This window comes from Archocentrus centrarchus, chromosome 20 (assembly GCF_007364275.1).
Source record: "Archocentrus centrarchus isolate MPI-CPG fArcCen1 chromosome 20, fArcCen1, whole genome shotgun sequence".
Taxonomy (NCBI): Eukaryota; Metazoa; Chordata; class Actinopteri; order Cichliformes; family Cichlidae; genus Archocentrus; species Archocentrus centrarchus.
In genome coordinates this window covers 14,101,106-14,125,995 of record NC_044365.1, presented here as the reverse complement: position 1 = coordinate 14,125,995, position 24,890 = coordinate 14,101,106, and positions in this window count along the sequence as shown.

Sequence of the window (24,890 nt, the reverse complement as noted above, 5' to 3'; positions counted from 1 at the left end):
ACTGCAAACCTAAAGAAGAAAGAGTTTGGAGTGTTCATCTATCAGCACCATCTCTCTCTTCAAGGCGGCGCAGGCAGGAAAACCATCAGTCACATTTTTAAACAATAGTCTCTCCATCTTTGTCATCCGGCGCAGGCAGAATGACAATATTTCAAATGTCTAGAGAGAAATTTGTGGACAGTGTTGGATTTTGGGGTCAATCTGAGAAAATGGCTGGACAGGTTGTTATGGAGGTTTTATTTCAAGAAACCGGTCCCTCAGTCCCCCTGCTGTGTGAAGTTAAATTCTAAGAAATGGAGGTAACTGTAACAGCCTGAACAAAGACAGCGTCAACATATTGATGGTGGCTCACTAGAAAGCATTGATTCGAAGAGTGTGAAGATTTCTATGTGAAAAGAGCCTCCTATAAAAGTGCCATGAGTCATCGAGGATATCTCATTCCTTTCTGTCTGTGCAAACAGTCCCGTCTGTTTGAGGCACAGAAAAGAATATGCATGTTTCATCCAGCTCTTTTATTGTGTGTTTATAGAATAGCCAGCTATTCACATACGGCAATCAGCTTAATTTCTACTGACGTGGGAAAGAAATGTGGTAGTAGTATCCTGTCTCCCTCAGGAGCATAAACTTTTGCTTTATCCCTCCCCAGGTAAAGAGTGGTGGAAAACAGCAAACAGCCTTTACGTCATCCCACTGAAATGTTTCTTGCTACATTCATTATGCAAACAATGAATGTTTCCCAAAAAGTCAATATTAGATATGCTGGCAAACAAAGTGCAACTGAATCATAATCCAAATCTCCAAAAAAAATAAATAAAGAAAGAAACTGAGAGAGGAAAATAACAAATAAGAGATAGGGCAAAAGACTAATCTCGTGGCTTCAGCACCCAATCTGATTGTAAAGCAGCTCCTCCATCTTAGTGTAGCGCGAGTACCATCCAAACTTTTGCAAAAAGTTGTTGCAACAGACAGTAGCAATATCTGGCTGCAGTCATTGGTACTTAACTCCATATTACTCAGAATATTAGAGTGACCAGAGTCCTCTGATTTTGGATGATACAATCAGAATTAGGCATAAAGTGAAAGTACACTGACTAGCTTTTTTCTCACCCTTTAACTACATCTTATAGTCTTTACCACTGTGAGGTGACTGAAAGCACCATAGAAAAACTATTAAGTAAGCTTGATTTATTTTTTTTTTTTTTTTTTTTTGTGAAGCTTATATGATGATTAGATTTTTTTCTACATAAGCATTATATGTATATTATATGTAAAGCAGTTTTAATACACATCATATGAGCCATTTTATGTGAAACAATTTTTTACTAGAGATTGTGGATAAAACCTTGAAACAGCAAATCACAAATGCTCCACGGGGACCACGTTAAAAAGACACCCACCGCTTTCCCTCAGCCCCAGTGGACAATGCAAGTGGGGGGTGTGAGGGGAGGGTGGGGGGCAGCTGACAGACCAGAATTAACTGACATGCCTCCGAGAGGTTGTTCTCTAATAACATATTGATCCACCAGGCCTGATATGCAAAGCATTTGCCAGCGAGTGTCGCTGGCGAGGCGAGACAAATGCCCCCAGAATACCTTTAACCAAGCTGTGTTGATTAAGAAAGATATTAGAGCCAATGATCACATACCAGGATGTCAGGTATTCCACTTTGAACCATGTCAGAACCTGTCCTCATTAGTGGACAGGCACTAAAAGCTGCAACAGACCCGCATTAAATTTTCATAAATTACAAAAATTCAATGACAGGTTCAAGATACCAGCTTTTTGTTTTGACACCACATTCCTAACGAAACAAAAATGATAGCTTTATCATTCTGAAACGTCTCTCACATGTTTTAAATGCTTTAGCTGCAGTATTTGGGGCTTGTTAAAAACAAGAGGCACACAATTAAATCAAAAGGTTGGAAATACTTCATTATTATGTGAAAACTGGTTAAAAGGTACAGTAGCACTACAGTTTAAAACAAAGTGATGCATCCAATGAACATTACAAAAGGCAGAGAAAGTCTAAAGTGAAGTGAGTGGAAACGGTAAAACATGGGAGGAAGTAGGGCTGCACAATTAATCAAATGTAAATCTTGATCATGATTTTGGCTTCCCATAATTACATAAGCATGATTGAGCGATATTTAAGATCTGCTCTGCTATTTAAAATGCAAAGCAAAAGCAAATCAAATCCCTAAATCAGTACCTGACCACATGCCTGCATGTACCAATCACAGCTGTTCCCTGTGCCGTGCAGGCTGAAGTTTCCTGATTTCTACGACAGAAATCAAATGTCTGGCATAGCAGAAGCAGAGCTTCTCCCTCAAAAATATGGGAATCGAAAGCAGTGTTCTGTTTATATGGCAGCACAATAAAAAAATTTTTGTCACTAAAATCAATAAATAATCACGGCAAATAATCACGATCTCAATATTGAACAAAATAATTGTGACTCATGCAGCCCTGGGAGGAAACATGCAGGATTGCTTACACTTTTATTAAAGCGAAATTTTTTTTGCAAAACTCAAACAATTCATCCAAAGTATCTAAATATTACAGACATTTATTGGGTTTCTGAGTGTTTTCAGTGCCTGTGCTCCTTATATACCAGCACCACAATGCACCCTCTCTATCTGGCCCAAGGGAAAAAAGTGAAACACTGTACTATAAGTGGTCCTTGAAAACTGGTATTGACAGGGACATCCTTTACTACTGCAAGGTCTTCTGAAAAGGTCAGACAAGACACTCTACTTTAAATGAGACCAAGGTTGTTGACAGTGAGGGCTCACTTAGGTAGAGAGACTGTTTTGGTAAACTTGTCTTCCACTGACAGACCAGCTTTGTTTTAAACACTGCCGCATATGCAGATTATAAAAACAATCTTTAACCACAATATTGAGCATAAAAGTGGGGTGGCTGTGGCTCAGGGGGTAGAGCAGGTCATCCACTAATAGGAAGGTTGGTGGGTTGATTCCTGGCTGCTCCCATCTGCGTGCCAAAGTATCCTTGGGCAAGATACTGAACCCGAGTTGCTCCTGATGTGCTCATCAGAGTGTGAGTGTGTGTGAATGGTAGACTGAAAGCACTTGTAGTGCTTGCATGAATGTGTGTGAATGCAAATGTGTTGTATAAAGCGCTTTGAGTTGAAAAGCGATATATAAGAACTAGTCCCTTTAGCAACAGTGAGCAGTAAACAAAACAATTTATGATCCACATAATCTTTACAGGCTTTAAAATGCTTTTCAGTTATTGATGCAATTTAGAGAGGACAACAAAAAAAGTGTCTGCAATCAGGGAGAACAAGTGTTTGACAGAGTAGGACAGTGATATAGTTTAGGTGATAGTGTATCTGAAAAAGCTACTCAAAATTCTTCATTATATTAGCGTGCTTTTACTGATCAGAAATGTAACTGATTGTCCTGCCTTCTACAGCAGCTGTTTTTTTTATGCTCGAAGAAACTGAAGCGTGTTGTCTGCATCTGTCTGAGTATAATTTGCAGTTGGGGAGAGAGTGTTGAGGGATAGAGGAAAAAGTTGTGCCTTCATGTAGTGTGAACCACAGCCCTGTAAAATACAGGACTTGGAAAGGTTTGTTGCCTTAAAGTACACAATGAAATATTATCAGTGAAATACAGTTGGACACTAAAAAATTATTGTATAAATTATAACACATAACCCCAAAGCCAAGTGAACCCTTTTACATATTTCATGCTATTCTATGCATAGAGGGCTTTATCTACCATGCACTCATTAATGAATGCATCAGTGCAAATAGTTTAATTACTCATAGTTAAAGTATATCCATAAGACTGAAAGGCAAAACACGAGCCCAGAGAAAATGTACAGTAATGTGCAGTCAAATAAATACTGTACTGGTCACATGGGATTATGTGAAGTGTAACTTATACAGAAATAGCAACAGAAACAATAATAATAATAGTGCCTATTTGATTTATCATTTTACTTATTTTCTTGTAACTTGTCCTATGTGTTCTGTTTTTATATTGCCAACAAAGTTCTTTCTATTTCATCTGGTCAGTAGTCAAAGATTTATATATAGTTTGGTTGGATGGAAGTAATATATCCATCAAGCTTGTGCTAACTACATTAAATCACCTATAATTCACATGGTCATGTTTCCAATTCTTGCTTTCTATGGCTATGATGACAACACAGAGCAAGCAGCCAATCTGCTGTTCCTGGCTGGGATACAAAGCCCACTAATTAAAAGTCTGTCCAGTGTTTAGTCCTCTCTTTGCAGACAGCTCTTATTGGATAGGAGAGCTCACAGCCCTCTGTTTTGCATTTTGATGTCTTCATCATTGTAATGGCTAGTTAAGTTGCCCTGAATTATTGATGAGCCCATACGGTAAAAACAAACCAAACAATATGCATGCTAAACAAATGCCCTCCAGTGCACAATGTTCACATGGGCCTTCACATTCTTATTATTTTCACTTGTGATGTCAGAGCTGTGCACACGAGCTTTGGGTGTTTCATAGTTTCTGACTGGAAAATGCCCAAAGGGGGATACAGGGAGGCAATTATACACTGTGACTACAACTGTGTGTGTCCACTCCCTTTAGTGGCTTATCCAAAATGACACATGGTGCACACGATGCCTTGAAATGTGAAGCATATATATAGCAATGCAGGACACCTACATCCTCTGTGATCTGTTCACCACTCTTTTTGCGTTGAGTCTTGATGCCCAACTTTGGTTATGGCCCTAAACAATTAACCAACCCTTACATCCACTATGTCTACATAGTAAAGCAAAGTTTTTCTAGGATAATTTACTTACTCTTTCTTACTTTACTCTCTATAATCAGTTGTAAGCATGTGGATGATGCAAGAATCAGGACTGAATGAATGACTTGCCACAAAAGTGAGTTCATTCACACCTCTGGCAAGTTTACCACAGATGTGTGAGTTAAAATTGACAAAACCATGGTGTGCGCTGACAGTATTTCAATTAATAAATGACCTGTAGACAAAAAGATAAAATCTCTTGTGTATGAGTGAGCAAATCCACAGAATCATAAGTCATGACTACATTAGCCTACTGTAGATACAGCCTTTTCTCTAACATCTGCATATAAACTTCACTTTCTCATTGATGTGTCACAGACTCACATTAATTTATTTCTACACATTTCTCCCTGTTTGTCTTGAATTTTTTTGAGGGGTAAAAATTTATCACCTAAATTACTCCGGTGTTGTGCAAGCTAATAAAAAATTTGTAATTGTAAATTTTTAAAATGCTACTTTAAAATGTAAAAGGTTACAGGTTATTGCACTCACATCTAGTCACCCTGTTAAAACTATAATGTACCTACTTTAATTACTGTAATGCGCTGTAACTTAATATATGTGATAACTTTTTTAATTACTTAATTTAAAAGGGTTTTTAAACTAGGTAATTAAGCAGAAAATGTTGCCAACATTTTCGCCGCTCGTAAACAAGCTTTACTCTGTGCAGTGAGTCCTTATTAAGTTTTTCGTGTGTTGTCAGCTGGTTGCAGGCATGCCAGAATCTGGTAGCTTAGGGTAATATGGATTGATTTGACTGACAGAACAGATATCGTGCATTTATGTATCATATTCATCAAGAATAGGTATCCATTGTCTTGATTGTTTTGCACTCACATCTGTTACAAAGCAGCAGGTTGAAATTCATATTTCACATGTTAGTGATCTACCTAAAAGAAAATGTCTCTGTGTGAACCCTTTGTAATCAGTGCAATGCTTTAACTTTCAAATGTATTTTAGTTTTTACATTTATTGTATATAATATTGATTAGTAACTAAACAAAGCAACTTCTACATTACTTTTAAATGCTTGCTTCATTTTTTTTTTCATTAAAGCACCCTTGCCATATTATTTTTAGCATTGCTGAATGCTCAGGGTTTATAGTATAACACAGCCTATAATTGTTGCAATAGCTCTATTTATTCCATTATGTTTACAGATCATTTGGATAATGTTTTACTTACCATTGTGTTATTCAAGCAAAGCACTGGTACCATGAGTGCAGAGGAGATCAGAGGATGCCCCAGTTATATATACACATATATACACATGCACACTATCTTGCCAAAGGTATTCCCTCACCCATCCACATTACTGAATTCAGGTGTTCCAATCACTTCCATGGCCACAGGTGTATAAACCAAGCACCTAGGCATGCAGACTGCTTCTACAAACATTTGTGAAAGAATGGGTCGCTCTCAGGACCTCATTGAATTCCAATGTGGTACCATGAGAAGATGTCACCTGTGCAACAAGTCCAGTTGTGAAATTTTGTGACATTTCCTCACTACTAAATATTCCACAGTCAACTGTTAGTGGTATTATAACAAAGTGGAGGCTGTGTAAAATGACAGAGCGGGATCAGTGGATGCTGAGGCACATAGAGCTTTTTGCAGAGTCAGTCACTACAGACCTCCAAACTTCATGTGGTCTTCAGATTAGCTCAAGAACAATGTGCAGAGAGCTTTATGGAATGGGTTTCCATGGATGAGCAGCTGCATCCAAGACTTTCACCACCAAGAGAAATGCAAATCATCAGATGCAGTGGTGTAAAGCATGCTGTCACTGGATTCTAGAGCAGTGGAGAAGTGTTCTCTGGAGTGGCGAACCACGATTCTCCATCTGCCAATCCGATTGATGGGTCTGGGTTTGGTGGTTGCCACGAGAACAGTACTTGTCTGACTGCATTGTACCAAGTGTAAAGTTTGGTGGAGGGGGGATTATGGTGTGGGGTTGTTTTTTTGGAGTTGAGCTCAGCCCCTTAGTTCCAGTGAAAGGATTTCTTAATGCTTCAGCATACCAAGACATTTTGGACAATTTCATGCTCCCAAATTTATGGGAACAGTTTGGGGATGGTCACTTCCTGTCCCAACATGACTGCACACCAGTGCACAAAGCAGCTCCATAAAGACATGGATGAGCGAGTTTGGTGTGGAAGAACTTGACTGGCCTGCACAGAGTCCTGACCTCAACCTGACAGAACATCTTTGGGATGAACTGAAGGGGAGACTGGGAGCCAGGCCTTCTCACCCATCATCAGTGTCTGACCTCACAGATGCGCTTCTGGAAGAATGGTCAACGATTCCCATAAACACTCCTAAACCTTGTGGAAAATCTTCCCAAAAGAATTGAAGCTGTTAAAGCTGCAACAGGTGGGTCGACATCATATTAAACCCTCTGGATTAAGAATGGGATGTCACTCAAATTCATATGCGTGTGAAGGCAGATGAGTGAATACTTTGGGCAATATAGTGTATGTTCAGAGTGCTGATCAGAAGAGGTTTTATTTAAAAAAAAAAAAAATGAAAAAAAAAAAATAACAGAAAACAGGTCAAAACTTAGTTAACTCCCAATGAGAAGAACATTTATTTCTCATGAGATAAAGAAAAGCATACTATAAGCAACATTTTTTTTCTCTGGGGCAGCAGGTGGGTCACCCAGCCTTAATGAGATAAAGTAATTCCATTAGCAGAATTTCATTATCTGTAATGGTTAAAATGCTTCTCAGAGGACCTCTAACCCATCAAGAATAATCTTCTCAGGACACATCAATATGTGCCATAACCACTGCATATGCAGCAAAAAGAGTTTAAGTGTTGAAATGGATTTTAAACCACAGTGTAAGTTACTTGTCATGCATCATGTTGTGCTCTGTCTGCCAAGTCAAAATTTATTAGTCATAAAAAAGTGACAGCACGGCTCTCCAAACTGCATGAGAAACTCATATTTATGCGGAACAGTGGATTAGAGCTGATTGATAATTGTTTATGCCGTTGGCAGTGGTGAATATGTGTATTTCAGGAAAATTCACCAAAGCCAGGGCTACAAAGAGAAGGAGGAGTGGTAGCCAGCGTGCAGAAGTGGGTGGTAAGTTTAGAGATGCACATGACACAGCCAGCTTAGTAAACATACTGTGCTAACTCCTTCCATTGTCTGCTTTGCACAGAGATCAAGCACAGGGTGAAGCGTTGTAGCTCAAACACACTCAAGGCTCAATTACATGAAATAAAACATGGCGCAAGTAATTCCCATCAGAGAGACTACTACAAAACTACTACAAAAAAACTTGTTTATTTTTATTTTATTTCTGATTTGTGGATTTTTCAAAGCCTTTTTCAATATTTTAGGTGTAAGTAATTTTTCATTTGCATTATAAATATGCCGCTCAAAAAATTAAAGGAACACTTTTTAATCTGAATATTGCATCAAGTCACTTCTGGGTTATTGATCTTGTCAGTTAAGTAGCAGAGGGGGTTGTTAATCAGTTTCAGCTGCTTTGGTGTTAATGAAATTAACAACAGGTGCACTAGAGGGGCAACAATGAGACAACGCCCAAAACAGAAATGGTTTTACAGGTGGAGGACACCTGACATTTTTCCCTCCTCATCTTTTCTGACTGTTTTTCACACGTCTTGCATTTGGCTAGGGTCAGTGTCGCTACTGGTAACAGGTACAGGTGAGGCAATACCTGGACCCTACAGAAGTTGCACAGGTAGTCCATCTCATCCAGGATGGCACATCAATATATGCCATTGCTAGAAGGTTTGCTGTGTCTCCCAGCACAGGTTCAAGCACATGGAGGAGATTCCAGGAGACAGTCAGTTACTCTAGGAGAGCTGGACAGGGCTGTAAGTCCTTAACCCACCAACAGTTCCAGTATCTGCTCCTTTGCACAAGCAGGAACAGGATGAGCACTGCTAGAGGTACAAAATGAACTCCAGCAGCCACTGGTGTGAATGTCTCTGACCAAATAATCAGAAACAGACTTCATGAATAGTAGAAATAAATAGTAGAAAAGAATCTGTTACTTAGATCCTGGTTCTAGATTAACCTTCATACTAGAAGATATCGCTATAGATATAGTCTTGTACAGAACATGTCTCATCTCAGCAGGTTGGGCTGTTTTTTTTTGTGTGTGTCTTGTAAAGGACCAACATAGAGTCAGGTGGAGGTTTGCTAAAGTGAAACATTTTTTAAAACTCAAACTAGAGTTATTGCATCAAAGCTGTATAGCTTTAACATATCATCACCTCATTCTATTCAATCTTTGTATGAAATGTTGTCATACGTATCTTGTGACTTCTTGAGTTACAACCAAAATGTGTTTTGTGATACCACAGTGACCTTGTCCAACAAATTCTAACCACTTCATTCTTAAAATCAAGTGCACAGCTGCACCAGGTGTTTTGCTCTAAGAATTTCTTATATGTTGTGTTCTCAAAAGTGGGCTAGACAGAACCTAACACTGTAGAGTCATCTGAAAGGGTTTTATCACCTTGATACTGTTGAAAAAAAATACACGGGCTGATCATTTAATTCCATTTTCTTAACTGCTTATCCACTTGAGAGTCACAGTGGGCCAAAGCCTGTCCCAGCTTTCACAGGGTGAGAGACAGGGTAAAGGCTGGCCAGACAGACTGATCAGTCACTGAAAAATGATAACTTGCAGCGGTGAAGTAATCATATCTGTTCTTCTGTTAATAACAAGACCAACCTCAAAGGTCATGAGTTGACTTCAAATGTCGTGGCCCCCATGGGCCAGCTCAAGCTAGGCCTCTAGGAAACTGTAAACTAAGCCCTATCACTGATCAATGCCTTTTCACTACACCCCACCCTGCATAGAAACCACATGTGGGCATCACGGATCTGCCCCCAATCCATATCTCTCTGTTTCTGTATTTACAGCAAACGAAACATTCAGACAGAAAGGCGGCTGACATCGATTGGCTTGTGGGTACACTTTTTTGAGTGACATTTCATAAATGGAGCCGCCTCTTGAAATAGTAATGAGCTTGAAATGGTGATAAGCATTCAACTTTAATATGGCATGATTGATTTGATATTCAAATTTCACTTGGCCAAGGTTAAATATTGAAGGCAGGCACAAGAAAATCCCACAAACAATATATAAACTATTGGAGGTTTGTTATTTATTGGTTACTGAAAACCATGCCATTAGCCACTGGAAAAATAATATTTAGTAATGAACTGAGGCTTTCTTTGGAAGTTGGTGTGTTTCTAGTTGGTACTTAAGGCAGGAAACACAAACAACCTTGCATAGAATTCTTAGTTTTCACTTCTATATACAATATTTTTGTTAGCACATAAAGGAATATCTGCACAAACACATTAATTCCAAATTTCTACAATAAGAGTGTAAATGCTTGCTTTTCTAAAGAAAGCGGGATTTTGGTGCTCTTGTTCCTTTAAAAAAAAAAACAAAAAAAAAAAAAAAACAAGGACACAGTGTAGGTAGTGCACACTTAGTATTCCAGCCTTGCACACAGAGAGAGATTGCACCTGTACAAGCTGTTAGGTGATGTCTGTGTCACTTGGATGACCACTATCTGTAGCCAAGCATTTCCTTGAGGTATGGAATTGGTTGTCTCAGGAAAATCTGATTAGTCACCGCTGACAATGCAGAGACAAGGAAATTACTTTCTTGTGCATATCATTAAAGAAAAATCAATATGACGAATGTGGTGAGGGCCAAGGCTATTTATTGTGGCTGAACTAAGGGCAAAACAGGCTCTGTTTGCATTGGCCTCTTGTTATAGCATTTAATTTGTTCCCAGGACCAAAAATATACGAAATGGTTCAGAGTGCAGTAGGTGCTTGCTGTGGTTTCCTCTCATTACTATTACTTTTTTTAAACCAGAATTTTGAGAAGCATGAAATTTTTATTACAGCTTAATCCTGCTTTTATGGCATTTCAGTCTTTAAGACTCTATAGGACTCCTGTTTTCTTTGAGACTCTTTTTTTGTAATAAAAACTTTCAGTTTCCATTATACTTGTACTTTTGGTTGGTAATTGATATATGGGAGGAATTTTAATAGAAAAATGTTTTAATAGAAAAACAAGAGCAACTCCAGACTGGAGCAGAGTCCAGCCCGTCTCCAGGAGACTGGTTCCAGAGCTCAAGGCTCGGCCACCAGGCGCTGTCCCTCGAGCACCCTCCCCAAGCCTGGTCCAGGGTGGGGCTCCGGTAACCCTATCCTGGGCAGGATTAACTGGTCCTTTGATTTAACTCTCAGAGGGGTTGTCTGAATCACCCTTTGTTTGGCCTCTGAAACAGGATCAATTTCCCTTGGGAGACCCTACCACGGGGCAAAAGCCCCCTGACAACATAGCCCCTGGGATCACTGGGATCTCTACCCCACAGAAAAGTGGTGATTCGCAGACGGGATTGCGAGTATTTTACTCATTATTCATCACACTTTTTTTTCACAATCACACAATTTAAAGAGTTAAATGTCATAAATATTTCACTCATTAAATTGTGTGATTGTGAAAAAAATTTTATGTCATCACGGTAATATTCAGAGGAGGGTCTGGCATTTTCAGCTGCAAGCTGAAACACTTTGGTTTGAGGGCTTGATGATACACTTTACTTCTAAACAGGTTCTTTTCCACCTTCCACCCAGGTCAGATGTTCAGATGTCAGATGTGTGATCATTTGTACTCATTACAATGAATGGGTATTTTTTTACAGTAAGTTTCTTCTGGAGCTGTTTTCTTTGGGAAATAATTATAGGACAAATGTTCTCAGGCAGCTTTAAGGTGGGTAGATGTCTATACTGTGTTGACACAACACAGCAATTAAGCACTCAATAAATTGAATTGGTCTAACTCAGAAAATATATCAATCCTTTCCATTTCAACCTGTTCAGTTCAGGCCTGAGTGACTCAATGCTTGTGTTTTTATGTTTGCAAAGAGATTTTAAGTCCATTCAGTTACCACACAAGAAAGACCTGAAGTTTGCCATTGAATTAGAGAAAAAATTCTGTGGAATTAGGATATAAAATTAGGCAACAAAATTATTTGAATTTATTATTATCTGATATACAATATAGCTTAACTTGACAAATAACTACACCACGTGACAGACTTCAGACTGCAATCCTAAGTTACACAATGGCAGAATAAAGGATGCCTGTGATAGTGCAGGCAGAGATGTACAAAGCATCAGCAGTCCAAAAACCAGTAATAAACCAACAAGAAGACTGTACTGTTTTTACTCCTGGGTTTATTTTTGCTGTTCTTTCATTCTCATAATAAAATGGCAGCTATTCAATGGATATAGGCATTTAGACATGGCCAAGATGACCTGTTGAAGTTCCCAATGAGCATGTGAATGGAGAAGAAAGGTGAGCTAAGTGACTTTGAAAGTGGTATGGTTCCGGTCTGAACTGCTGATCTACTGGGATTTTTACACACAACCATCTCTAGGGTTTCCAGAGAATGGGCTGAAAAAGAGAAAATATCCAGTGAGCAGCAGAGCAGCAGGTCTCTGGGTGAAAATACCTTGTTGATGGCAGATATCAGAGGAGAATGTTGCCTGTTCTGATGAGTCTTCATCTCTCCTGCAACGATTGGAGGGAAGGGTCAGAACTTGGCATAAACAACATGAAAACATGGCTCTATCCTGCCTTGTATCAACTCTTCCGGCTGCTGCTGGTGTAAATGTTTGTGGGATCTTATCTTGGCACACTGGTCCCTAGACCACTGTTTAAATGCTACAGCCTACCTGAATACTACTGCTGACCATCTTCACCCCTTTATGATCACAGTGCACCCAAACTGGCAGCCAGTAGTCAGTAAACAGACAAAGCATTTGTCATGGATGTCCACACAGAGTTTCTTGAACTCAATACTGTGATTTTTTTTTTCTTTTTTCTTTTTTTTTGGGGGGGGGGGGGGGGGGGGGGGGCTGACATGTGTGTGATAAGTGTGATTTCTTGCACCTTACATCATTAGGCCATTGCATAAATAAGGAAGATCTATGTTCTCACCTCTGCCAGCATTCCTGGGTGTTGAACCATTCCTGCTAGTCCATTCTTTTGTTACTTTAGTTCCCCCCCACTCTCAAACTCACCTCAACAATCCTGTCATCATCACATTTAACAACCTTATTCCCCAACTTCAGTCTTCATTTCCTACTCCTTAAAAATCAATGCTATTATGCTAGTTTGCTTCTAGTCCATTTTTTTTATTTTGTATTTAGAAATCTGTAAAAATGAAAATGATATAATTAGTGATAATGTATTCCAATAGACAAAGATGCTAATAATGTCCATGAAAAATTAGATGTACACTACCAGATGTGTGCAAAATTTTTTTGGATCCAAATTAAACCAAAAAGATGGCTTGAAATATTACATTTTACATGTAATGAATACAGAATATCTTAAAGTTTATCTTTCTGAATTATATTTCCTTGCAAAAAATAAACTTTTTCATGATATTCTGTTTTTGTGCACAAGTAGCTACTCAGTTGGACATGCATCTTTTACACATTAAAGTAAGTCAAGTTAATCTTAACAATTTTTCTGTTATTCATCCTTTTTACATCTAATAAAAGTGTTTATGTGTGTACAATACATATAGCCTATTAACTAATAAAATAGCATAAAAAATGTATCTTTCTGTTTATACAATTCCACTGGAAATATTACCAAAATAAAGGCGGAGTTATCTTAAGTCATCGTGTAGGATTAAGATGATATCATAGACATGGCAGTGAAACTCTGTCCAAAAAACGACTCACTATAATAGAGAGCTTGTTATTGGAAAAGAGAAAAAGTTCATCCTAAAGATTAATTGGTTTGAGAGAAAGTCACCATGTTTCTGAGTTCAAGGTATGACATTTGGAGCCAACAGGGGAGTGAACTTCATTATAAAGATTTATGAAAATGATTCAGGTAAAATATTCCATTCAGCCTTCCTATTATTAATTCTATCTTAAAAAGCAAATTGAATTAAGTGGCACATTATTCTTTCTAATTATGATGTCCATATTAGTTCTTTTAAAAAAAAAAGTCAACTGATGTTGAATAAAAGAGATGTGAAACACAAAGCACTCCAACCCGACCAAATTTAAAATGAATCAGCTTTGTTCTGGTAACTCTTTGTTGTGTGAGTAATACCACATAATAGAAGAAGGAAGCACAGACTATAGAGTTGTCTCACTCAGCATTGTCTTATTTGTTTCTGTAAAGCCAACTTTGACCATTAGTACACAGGGGAGATGAGGAGTTATTGAACCATTATTGACTGCACACTGGGAAAGCCTAGTGATTTATATATATTGTTCTTTTCTAAAGTAAGCAACCAATAAGTATCGGAATTATTTAATTCCACATTTTTGTGTTTGTAATTATGGTAGTTTATTTTCTTACTAGATCATGTTGCACTGAAGAAAAGGACAAAAAAACAGTGGAAAAAAAAAACATTATTCCAAATGCAGAGACTTTGATGAAAACTGTAAAAGTGTAACCATACTCAGTTTAACATTTGGTGGCAGTGAATAGTGATGATTGATCAAGAAACACAGAAGTGTGCCAAAAAAAAAAGATACACACATTTTGTTCATATAACTTATTTACCAATTCAGCTGACTCTAACATTGTTATTGCCAAAACCCAGTGGACAAAACATTCTCTAAACAGTCACATCATTTGTTGCTAACTAATTTGAATTCAGTGACTAAAATGATGACAGTTTAAAATGAAACTTTGCTGCTGCTGGTCTCTGCACAGCGCTGGTGTCTCTATAGAAACGGTTTATGAGGCAAAGACCTCAGAAACAATGCCGTAAAATTACAAGTGTTTTCTTTTCTGTAGTTCTTTTAACAACTCAAATTAGGCATGCAAATTAAAAGCAGTTTCACAATTTACTTTGATTCCAATTTTTTGTTGTCATAATTCACTTCACAATGTTTTCTTCGATCAAACAATAAAAAAATTGGGATATTATAGTTTGGCTCTTATTCAGCTTGCCTGGATGCCAAACCAGTAACTCCTGTCCAATATCTACTGAGATCCAAATGAGAAGTAAGTGAAGGTGAACCTGTAGGGCTTTGACAAATGGCAAATTCTGACTAAAAGAAAAGAACTGTCAGATTTTAAAGTTATTTGTATTACAGGCTTAATGTTGCTGAAAATTTTATGAATATGGAGACTGAGAATACTGTTTAAGTATTGCTAGGAAGACAGAATTTTACTAATAAGCTGCTTTAAGACCTTCTGCTTCTTAACAGAATGAAATAGCTTTACAACTTTTACACACACATGCACACACATGCTATAGCTCTGTTTGACCTTTGCCAGCCTTTAGTGTGGTGCAACCACAAAATGGTAGCAAGGTAGCAGGTATCTGGAGATGGGAGTGTGCATGATAATGTACAATATGAATTTCAAAACCCACACACTATTCAGTGGAAGGAGCCAAAATTCATTTTGGGCCATATTTGCCTTAATTTGCCATCTGTCCTTGTTGAGAAGAAGGTATCTGCACTCAAATGATGTCAACAAATCTTCTGCAAAGTCCTGCTTTCAAAAGTGCTGGAATGCCCAGAGAGGACTGACATGTGGATGGTTTCATGCACAGGCAATTTACCCAATTTCCATTCACACAAAAGCCAGAACATGTTCTATTTATCACTTTTTTTGCTTTTTTTCTTTGCATTCCCTCTCAGACGCACCTATAAATTTAACATTTAATATCTGTGAAATCACAAATTATTAATACTTTTTCTATCACCAGCTCTGTTTGTATCATTAAGCAAATATATAACCAGAAGCTATAAAGCTGACTGTTTAAAGCTTATAAGAATAGAAAATGCATATCACGTGTACCTGCAAAACACATACAGAACACAATGGTAAAAGGTCTGTGCTGAAAAACGGATTGCTTTCTATTTACAACTTTCAAAGTGAGCACCACTGTCGTAGAGACATCAGGTTTCTTATTACTTGGCTAAGCAGGCTCCCTTATTAAGGATTCTGGTTGGAAGCATCTTCTCAGAGAATCCTAATTAGTGTGACTTTAACAAAAGACGTAGGATTGTGCCATCTGCCTCACATAACGAGGATTCCTCACTAATTAAAAACACCTAGGAAAGCATTTAGGAAGTAATACCTGGTTAGGTTTGAGAGGTTAGGGAGATCTAATGAACATGAAAATGAGTAATTCTGCTCTAAGTTCAAGTTAAGTCCTGCCTTTGTAATGGTAGGCATTGTCTCTTTGGGGTGGCACATCTGTGCATGACAAAAAATTTTCCTTCCTTGTGTTAGGTTATACACCTGAAATGGGTTTATAGTATAATGTTTGAGCCCCTTTGGTTTAAGCACAATGTCACAAATAGAGGATTCAGGCACAACGTCACCCACTTGCAAGGTGCATGAAGAAGATACTTTTTTAACTGTAAACAAAGAATGAGATTTATATGATACAGTGTCTATGTTATAAAATATCTATTGGAGAAGGATCCTGTCTCTTAAGGAACATATTGCCAGAAACAGAACCTCCATTAAAGCCTCAGTCATACTGGTTGTAATCACTGGTTGTTTGGGAAAAACGTGCATTCCCCAACTGGTTGGCAAGTGGTTGCTGGCAGTTGCTAGATGAACGTAAAAGTGTCCATGCAGACAACTGCCTATACTTTGAAGATGTCGACTTGTCTGCAAACAGTCTACTACTTTCCAAGGAGCAGTAAAACCTAAAAAAGTGCAAGGCAAACCAGAAATGAAGAACATGGAGAACATTTGCCACCGAAGTAAAAGCCAACAAGTTTCAAAAGGCACAGCTTATATTTGGAAATCAAACAGTCTCTGTTTCAGTCACTGGTTGGAGAATACACATTTGTCCCTAGCAACTTGTGGTTGCCAGGGGGGTCACTGACCAATCTCTAGGCCTGTGTGACAGGCACCTAAACAAGCATCTTGCATTCTGTCCTCTAGACCGATTAGGTTAAAAAATAGAACTCTTTGGCCACAATGAGCAAATGAGCAAAAATGGTGCCACTAAGTATAATTAGGTATGGGCAAAGTTTTTTGAAACTGCAAAAGATGGAAATAAAAAAGGAACCTTACTTAAATGTTTAACGAAATTGCTCAACTTTAAATGAATGCCTTTTGGAAATAAGGCCAACTTTTACTTGTTAAGACGGATATGCTCACAACACAAGCTTGCAACACTCTTCCTGGACTTCTATAGTTATCAAAATATTTACCATTACCCGTCAATGCAGGCTGTTGGAGGAATTTTTTAGTACTGTTCTTAAGTAAAAGTAGAAATACCACACTGGCTCCACAATGTAGTAATTTACACATTTGCCTAACCTACAAAAGATCGCCAGTTCAATTCTGGAAGGAGAAACAAATCCCTTGGGGGTTGCATCGGGAACATGCAGCACTACCTACTGTATCAACCACTTGTGAACAAGACAACAGACAAAAGTAGCTTTGTATTAAATATATTATTGAAATAACAAAAATAAAACACAGCTAAATTAGAAAACTTGAGCACTATGACATGATTAACCGTCACTATCCATAGGGGATTCAAATGATACTAATGAAATATTAAGGTGGTATATTAGCAAAACAACGGATTAAACTTAGATTAAGCGTACATTCTGTTAACCAAGTGATTTCTCAGCAATGCTAATCTGAAACTGCTGGTCGTGCCTGCACCTGTTCAACTTGCCTGTTTTATTAAACCAAACATGGCAGGAGTTCCCTTCTCCATCACCAAAGCTTTCCCTGCTAATGTGCTAAAGTTATTAAAAACTTCTTTACACTGCACTCTGACTCCTCATGTTGGCCAAGGTGATTAGCAAGAGAAAACTCACTGATACAATGATAAATCGGAGTAATTTACTCATTTATTTATTAATACTACAAATATCTTTGCACTTACAGGAGTTGGACAATGAAACTGAAACACCTGGTTTTAGACCACAATAATTTATTAGTATAGTGTAGGGCCTCCTTTTGCGGCCAATACAGCGTCAATTCGTCTTGGGAATGACATATACAAGTCCTGCACAGTGGTCAGAGGGATTTTAAGCTATTCTTCTTGCAGGATAGTGGCCAGGTCACGACGTGATGCTGGTGGAAGAAAATGTTTCCTGACTCGCTCCTCCAAAACACCCCACAGTGGCTCAATGATATTTAGATCTGGTGACTGTGCAGGCCATGGGAGATGTTCAACTTCACTTTCATTTTCATCAAACCAATCTTGCTGTGTGTATTGGTGCATTGTCATCCTGATACACGGCACCGCCTTCAGGATGCAATGTTTGAACCATTGGATGAACATGGTCCTCCAGAATGGTTCGGTAGTCCTTGGCAGTGACGCGCCCATCTAGCACAAGTATTGGGCCAAGGGAATGCCATGATATGGCAGCCCAAACCATCACTGATCCACCCCCATGCTTCACTCTGGGCATGCAACAGTCTCGGTGGTACGCTTCTTTGGGGCTTCTCCACACCGTAACTCTCCTGGATGTGGGGAAAACAGTAAAGGTGGACTCATCAGAGAACAATACATATTTCACATTGTCCACAGCCCAAGATTTGCGCTCCTTGCACCATTGAAACCAACGTTTCAACGTGTATATTGACCCTGTGGACCTCCCGACGGACAGTTTTGGTGGAAACAGGAGAGCTGAGGTGCACATTTAATTCTGCCGTGATTTGGGCAGCCGTGGTTTCATGTTTTTTGGGTAAAATCCGGGTTAGCACCCGAACGTCCCTTTCAGACAGCTTCCTCTTGTGTCCACAGTTAATCCTGTTGGATGTGGTTCGTCCTTCTTGGTGGTATGCTGACATTACCCTGGATACCGTGGCTCTTGATACATCACAAAGACTTGCTGTCTTTGTCACAGATGTGCCAGCAAGACGTGCACCAACAATTGTCCTCTTTTGAACTCTGGTATGTCACCCATAATGTTGTGTGCATTGCAATATTTTGAGCAAAACTGTGCTCTTACCCTGCTAATTGAACCTTCACACTCTGCTCTTACTGGTGCAGTGTGCAATTAATGAATATTGGCCACCAGGCTGGTCCAATTTAGCCATGAAACCTCCCACACTAAAATGACAGGTGTTTCAGTTTCATTGTCCAACCCCTGTATATCTTGGACAATAATGTGCAGATCATAAATGCGCATGTGCAAACAACAGGAGAAAGTTGATGGGGAAGGGGACACAGACCACTAATCCATCCACTAGTGCTCTGCACTCCTCCTCCCACCCATTGCTGATACATCCAACCACTGCAGAATCACGAGAGTATTTCTGTAAGTCATGTGACCCAGAGTTTTACTGAACGTCTGAGCTGTACATGGTGAACAGCAGTGGAAATAGCACAGTGCTTTGTGGAGCTCATGAACATCACCAAATCCGACCCAATCTCAAACACTGTGGCCAGTCAGGTGGACATTAATCCAGAAGATGGCGGATGTGTATGCTTTTACTGACATTTACTATCGTTTCTTCCTAAATAGCAGCAGCTGTATGATGTCAAATGCACTTGAGAAATCAAATAAGGTGATCCTCACCATGCAGCTATTTCTATCTAGATGAGAGTAAGCTCTTTGCAGCATAGAGATGATTGTGTCATCTATTCCCAGATTGACCTTATATGCAAACTGATGAGGGTTATGTTTGCACCTACAGTGTCAGGCAGGCCAAGACTAGTCTCTCCAGCACCTTCATCAAATGTGCTGTGAGGACATCTGATCAATAGTACCGGTATGTCCTACTTCAGACTTAGTTTGGGTTAACAGTCAGCTAGCACAGGTCATCAGAGCCTTGGTACCTGATACCCTCAGGGTATGCAGGGCCTGCAAGCTATTCACTGTAAGAGAAATTCTGACCAAATTTTTGCATGCCACTCTAGATTACACATGCAGTCATTCTGTGGTGAATGATTTATAACCCATTCCTGTTAACTTCTATATTAGTTATACAACCCTGATGTGGCCCCAAAAATTAATTTCTCATGCATAACACTGGAGGACATTTACAAGTTACATATTTAATTGGTGAAATGTCACCTTACTGACTATCTGTGGTCATCTACATAATGACATGCACGTGAAATGTCTTCTTTATCAAATAACAAAGTGACTTCAAAATGACTGAACTTGGTGAGAGGCAAAGCAAATGTCTGCAAGCTCTTAATTGATAGCCGAGGCTACAAACTGTTACACTTGAAAAAATATTTTAGCCAAAATGAATTTGTCACAGAGTGTTAAATTGTCTGAGCATATCAAGACAAAGGGGGGAAAAAATGGTTCAGTAACTGCCGGGCAACAACATTATTTAGGTTCATGTCAATTTAAGCCAAGACTAATTGGATGAAAAGAGGTGAAAATAAATACATTTGGCCACAGAGTATTTTGTTAGTAATTTAGGTGCATGGTATCATGTGTATTGTGCTTTTTTTTTTTTTTAAAGCTTAGTACCTGTAAATTAAATACATTTACATATTGGCATGATTATCCACATATTTTAATTGCTGTCATGTTCAAAGGAACATTTTTTATCTTTTATCCAAGCCTAAAGCTACAAGAAAGACTATTAACCAGACACACACACACACACACACACACACACACACACACACACACACACACACACACACACTCACACACACACACACACACACACACACACACACACACACACACACACACACACACACACAAATATATCATTTCTACCATACACTGCAAATGCCCTCCAGACACAGGTTTCATTTGAGCACATTCATTACCTTTTAATTGCCTCTAAATTGCAAAGTGACCCATCACATCAATAACACTATATTTATAACAGGAGAAATAAACCTCAGCAAGGTTTGGTGCATATGTATTTGCACCTGTAATTGTGTGTAAATGCATGCATGTAATTTTTTGTTTTTGTTTTCTGAAGAAAGGGGAATAAAGGTTGCATTGTTACTGTGTGTTCTTAGTCAGTGCATTCTGAGAGCAACAGGTAATACCACAATGAAGGTGAATGCATGTGCCTGAACTGAATCTTTTCTGATTACATACTGCTGTGCCCCACCTAACCTCTATAAGGGTTAGATCATGCAGGCTGAAACCCTTAAGGAATAGGCTTTGATTAAAAGACTGTAACCAATTATCAGGAATTTACCAACATTATAATTTATACATCTTCTTGCCAGAAAGTCAGAGGAGAACTTCTTTCATGATACAGTCAAAGGAGCTGATCTGCATGTGAATCCATGTGAACTTTTCAAGTTCCTAAGACTTCAAATGTAACCATCTTATCAGCTATAACCACAATAATTACAAATAGTGCCTATATATTATCAGTAGTATGCCTACTAACTACTATTACTATTATTCTTATTACTATTACAGATAATAATATGTGCATTGGTAAAGCTTTGTTTTTGTTAAAGTCTAAAAGTTTTATGTGATGTGTAACTGAATAATAAATTCCAGGCAATAACAGGATTTTCTTTTCATAGATTTACAAGTGAATCCTAGGTTCTAGAGGCGCAAGCTAATCCTGGAACAACAGACTGAGAGAACAGCCAGGGTCATGGATCTGTGCCTCACAGAGAAGGTACACATACGAAAACACACCTACACACTGACCAGAATCAAGCGGTAGCAGCGAACCTACTCCCACAAAAGCATAAATCAGAATGTGATGCAGCTTGAAGTTATGGACATTAGTGTGCAGAGTAAACTTAATCAGGCATTAGGAGAATAGAAATACATTTTTTTCAGTGCACAGTGGAGTTGTCTGGACGTACACGTAGCAGAGAGATGTTGGGTCATATTATGCCTCTCTCTCAAAATAAAAGCCTTCTGCTTCCTTCTTTTTTTATTTTGGAGGGTTGGTGTAATGATGTTGAACTCGCTTTTTTGACTTTGCTGTTTAGGAGACAATGATGTGGTGGATTATCACTTCTTGTAGGACGAAAAGTCTTCATATTGTGGAATATAATTTGGGCACTCACGTTTTAGTGGGGATTTGAGAATCCCTGCTGTAGCAATGCATTTTAAATCATCTCTAATATGACAGTATCTCACAGCCTCATGCAATCCTGTGAGAATAATAATCTATGACCTGTTACCTAAACAGAGAGGAAAAGAAGCCACTGTTGGTCTGTAATTTATCACAGACACCCTGGCCAACCAAAACATCCAGCTTAGTTATAAAAATTTAGAAACACAGGACTAACATTTTTATAGTCAGGCAACAGTGCCCCAGCCACTGTGCCAAAATAAATGTTGGTATTCATAGTTAGTTGCAGAGGAAAATGATTTTTAAATTTTGAATCCAGTTTTTCTTGGGTTATTTTTTGTGGGTGTTTTTAATTAATTTTTAATTCTTCACATGAAACACTTTGTCACTGTTAAGAAAAGTGCTTTGTTGAGTTTATGTATTATTATAATTCTTGTTGCAGATCCTGTAACTTTTACTCCTAAAGCCAAAGGTGACACTGATTTTCCAGTCCATCCAGCATTGCCTCAAAACAAGCTTTTGCTGTTTCCCACACCAACCATCCACTCTAAACACAGGCCATGTTATTCATTACAGTGCCTTGGACCTGTGCTGTGCATTGCATACCTGCATCACCATTACCTTTGAGCATTGCTAGCCACAGAATTAATTAAAGTCTAATATAGCCTTGTCTGGGGAAAGTAGCGGTCTGAGAGGTTGTTAAAAGCAAATCAAGACAGGAGTGCCTTCCTGGATCTGAGAAAATGACTCTTAAATGTAAGGCGCAATTAAGTGGGAGAGCAGTGTTACCTGGCATTCAGGGTCTGCAGGGAAATCTTCAGTTACGCTACATTTTTCATTCTATCAGCACCGTCATTCACTGAACTCATATCTCAGTGTTTGACACAGTAGTGACAGGCAATTGTTCAGGTAAGAATTTCTGAGGGATTGCTTCTGAGTAAAGATACTGATCCTATTATGTAATACAACAAAAACAGTAACTACTTTAGCACTCTGTCAGGTCTCAGTTTTATTCCATAAATTTTATTTTGATTCTGCATCGCTGGTAAAATAATTTACCATAGGGAGTTTCCCAACATTCAGAATACAGTCAGTCTATCCCTTTGTCTGTAGGTTATCTTTTTCCTGTGATATTTCATGAAGACTAATTGTGTGCAGTCTTGGCTCAGTACTCAGGTCTTCATCTGTCCATTCCAAACAAACTGATCCCTACTGTATTAATTATTGGGTCCAAGAACATGTTTTCAGGGAAAGACCTATAAGACATAAAGGGACACTGAGATTTATACATATCTGTAAAAGTGAAGGTCAAATTTTCACTGTACTTCTTCTTTCATTTATACTCCCAAATCGCATGTAATTAGCACCTGATTTGCTAAAACAGCAGATAATTATGCAATCAGTATACAGATCACAATTCATATGTATAGACAGCATCCGTCCATCCATTTTCTTGACTGTTTCCCAGCTGTCATGGAGCAAGAGGCAGGGTACACCCTGCCAGTCCACCACAGGGCTCACGCAGAGGGACGACCATTCATGATCACTACAACCAATTTAGAATCACCAATTACCCTAACAAGCATGACTTTGGAGTGTCGGAGGAAGCCAGAGTACAGTGACAGAACCCATGCAGGCATAGGAGGCAAACTACATGGATGTGAGTGGTGTGTTACTATCATGGTCACTGGTTAATTGGGTTCTCTTTATCTACTTTTAGGACTTTTCATAAAATCTTGTGTTTTAAGTAAGATTTATACAGAAAGTTTTGTATAGAAAACTCCAAAGGATTCACAAACTCTGACCAGCACTGTACCCCAGAAAGCATGTACGAGATGCCCAATATAATTCTGCAGACTATGAAAATCTAGTAAAATTTAGTAATGCATAAGAATCAGTAAGTGCATCAATAAAAAAGAGCCACATAAGAAGTACTGAATAGATTAATATAAAGATGTATTTATGCCTGCAGCTGGCTATACTCTGACTATGGAAAGATGAGAGGGCCTCTTTCAGTACACCACTGCATAACCTAAGTTACCCATGAGTCAAAATACTGAAAGAAAACTCTAAAATGCTATACCCTCAGTGTTGTGGAAACTGTTTTACTCGTTTTAAAGTTGTGCTGTGGTGCACTTACTTTTTTTTCTGCTGCATGTCATGAAGCGTTAAAGTGTAAGGGAAATGTTTACAGAACTTAGAACAAGTATTTAGTGTGGATCCATCCAATAACTACAACTGCTTTGTGCTGTATATAAGTCATAGGGGTACTGAAGCTTATCCCAGCTGACACTGTGAAAGGCGGAGCACAGCCTGCACATCAGGTAGTCGCCATTGCAGGGAGATAGAAAAGCACATGGAGCAGTCAGAGAAAACACACACTCACATGCAAATTGCACATAGAAAGGCCAACCAGCCTGTATAAACCAGAACCTTCATACTAACCACTGTACTGCTATGCCACCACCATATTCTTAAGAAAGAAAACCAAATTAGTAATTCTGAAATAATAATTATAAATGGAAAATTCTTGGTAAACACCTTATGCTTTTACCAGAATAATCAAAATACTACTGAACATGTAGTCCTGAATGATTAACCTCATAATGACATGCCCGTTCTGCTGATTAAGTATTAAAACCTGCAATATTCAGATGGATCATAAGGATTAATATCAATTGGAGAGGCATCTACTTTAATGAAAGGCAATACCACTGTCTTAATTTTACAAAAAGGCAGGTGTCTTTAAATTAAAGCAATAAAAGCCCCCATGTCCCCATGTCATATGTAGTGATTTCATCCTTGAGCCGAAGTCCTTCACTTGGCTTAAACTATCGGAGCAAGTAAAGGCTACAGCCCAGTTGATCCATACAGAAGAGGAAACGGACTCATCAAAGCCCTCCAAGCTCTTTGAAGATATCGTGTTTGGCCCATCCCAATCCCTTGCAAGATAAAGTGCTGACGACAAGATAAAAAAAAATAGTTTCCATAACCCCAACTCCTCAGAGAAAACAGTAGAAGTGGGTGCAGGCATTATGTAGTGACTGAGGTACTCAG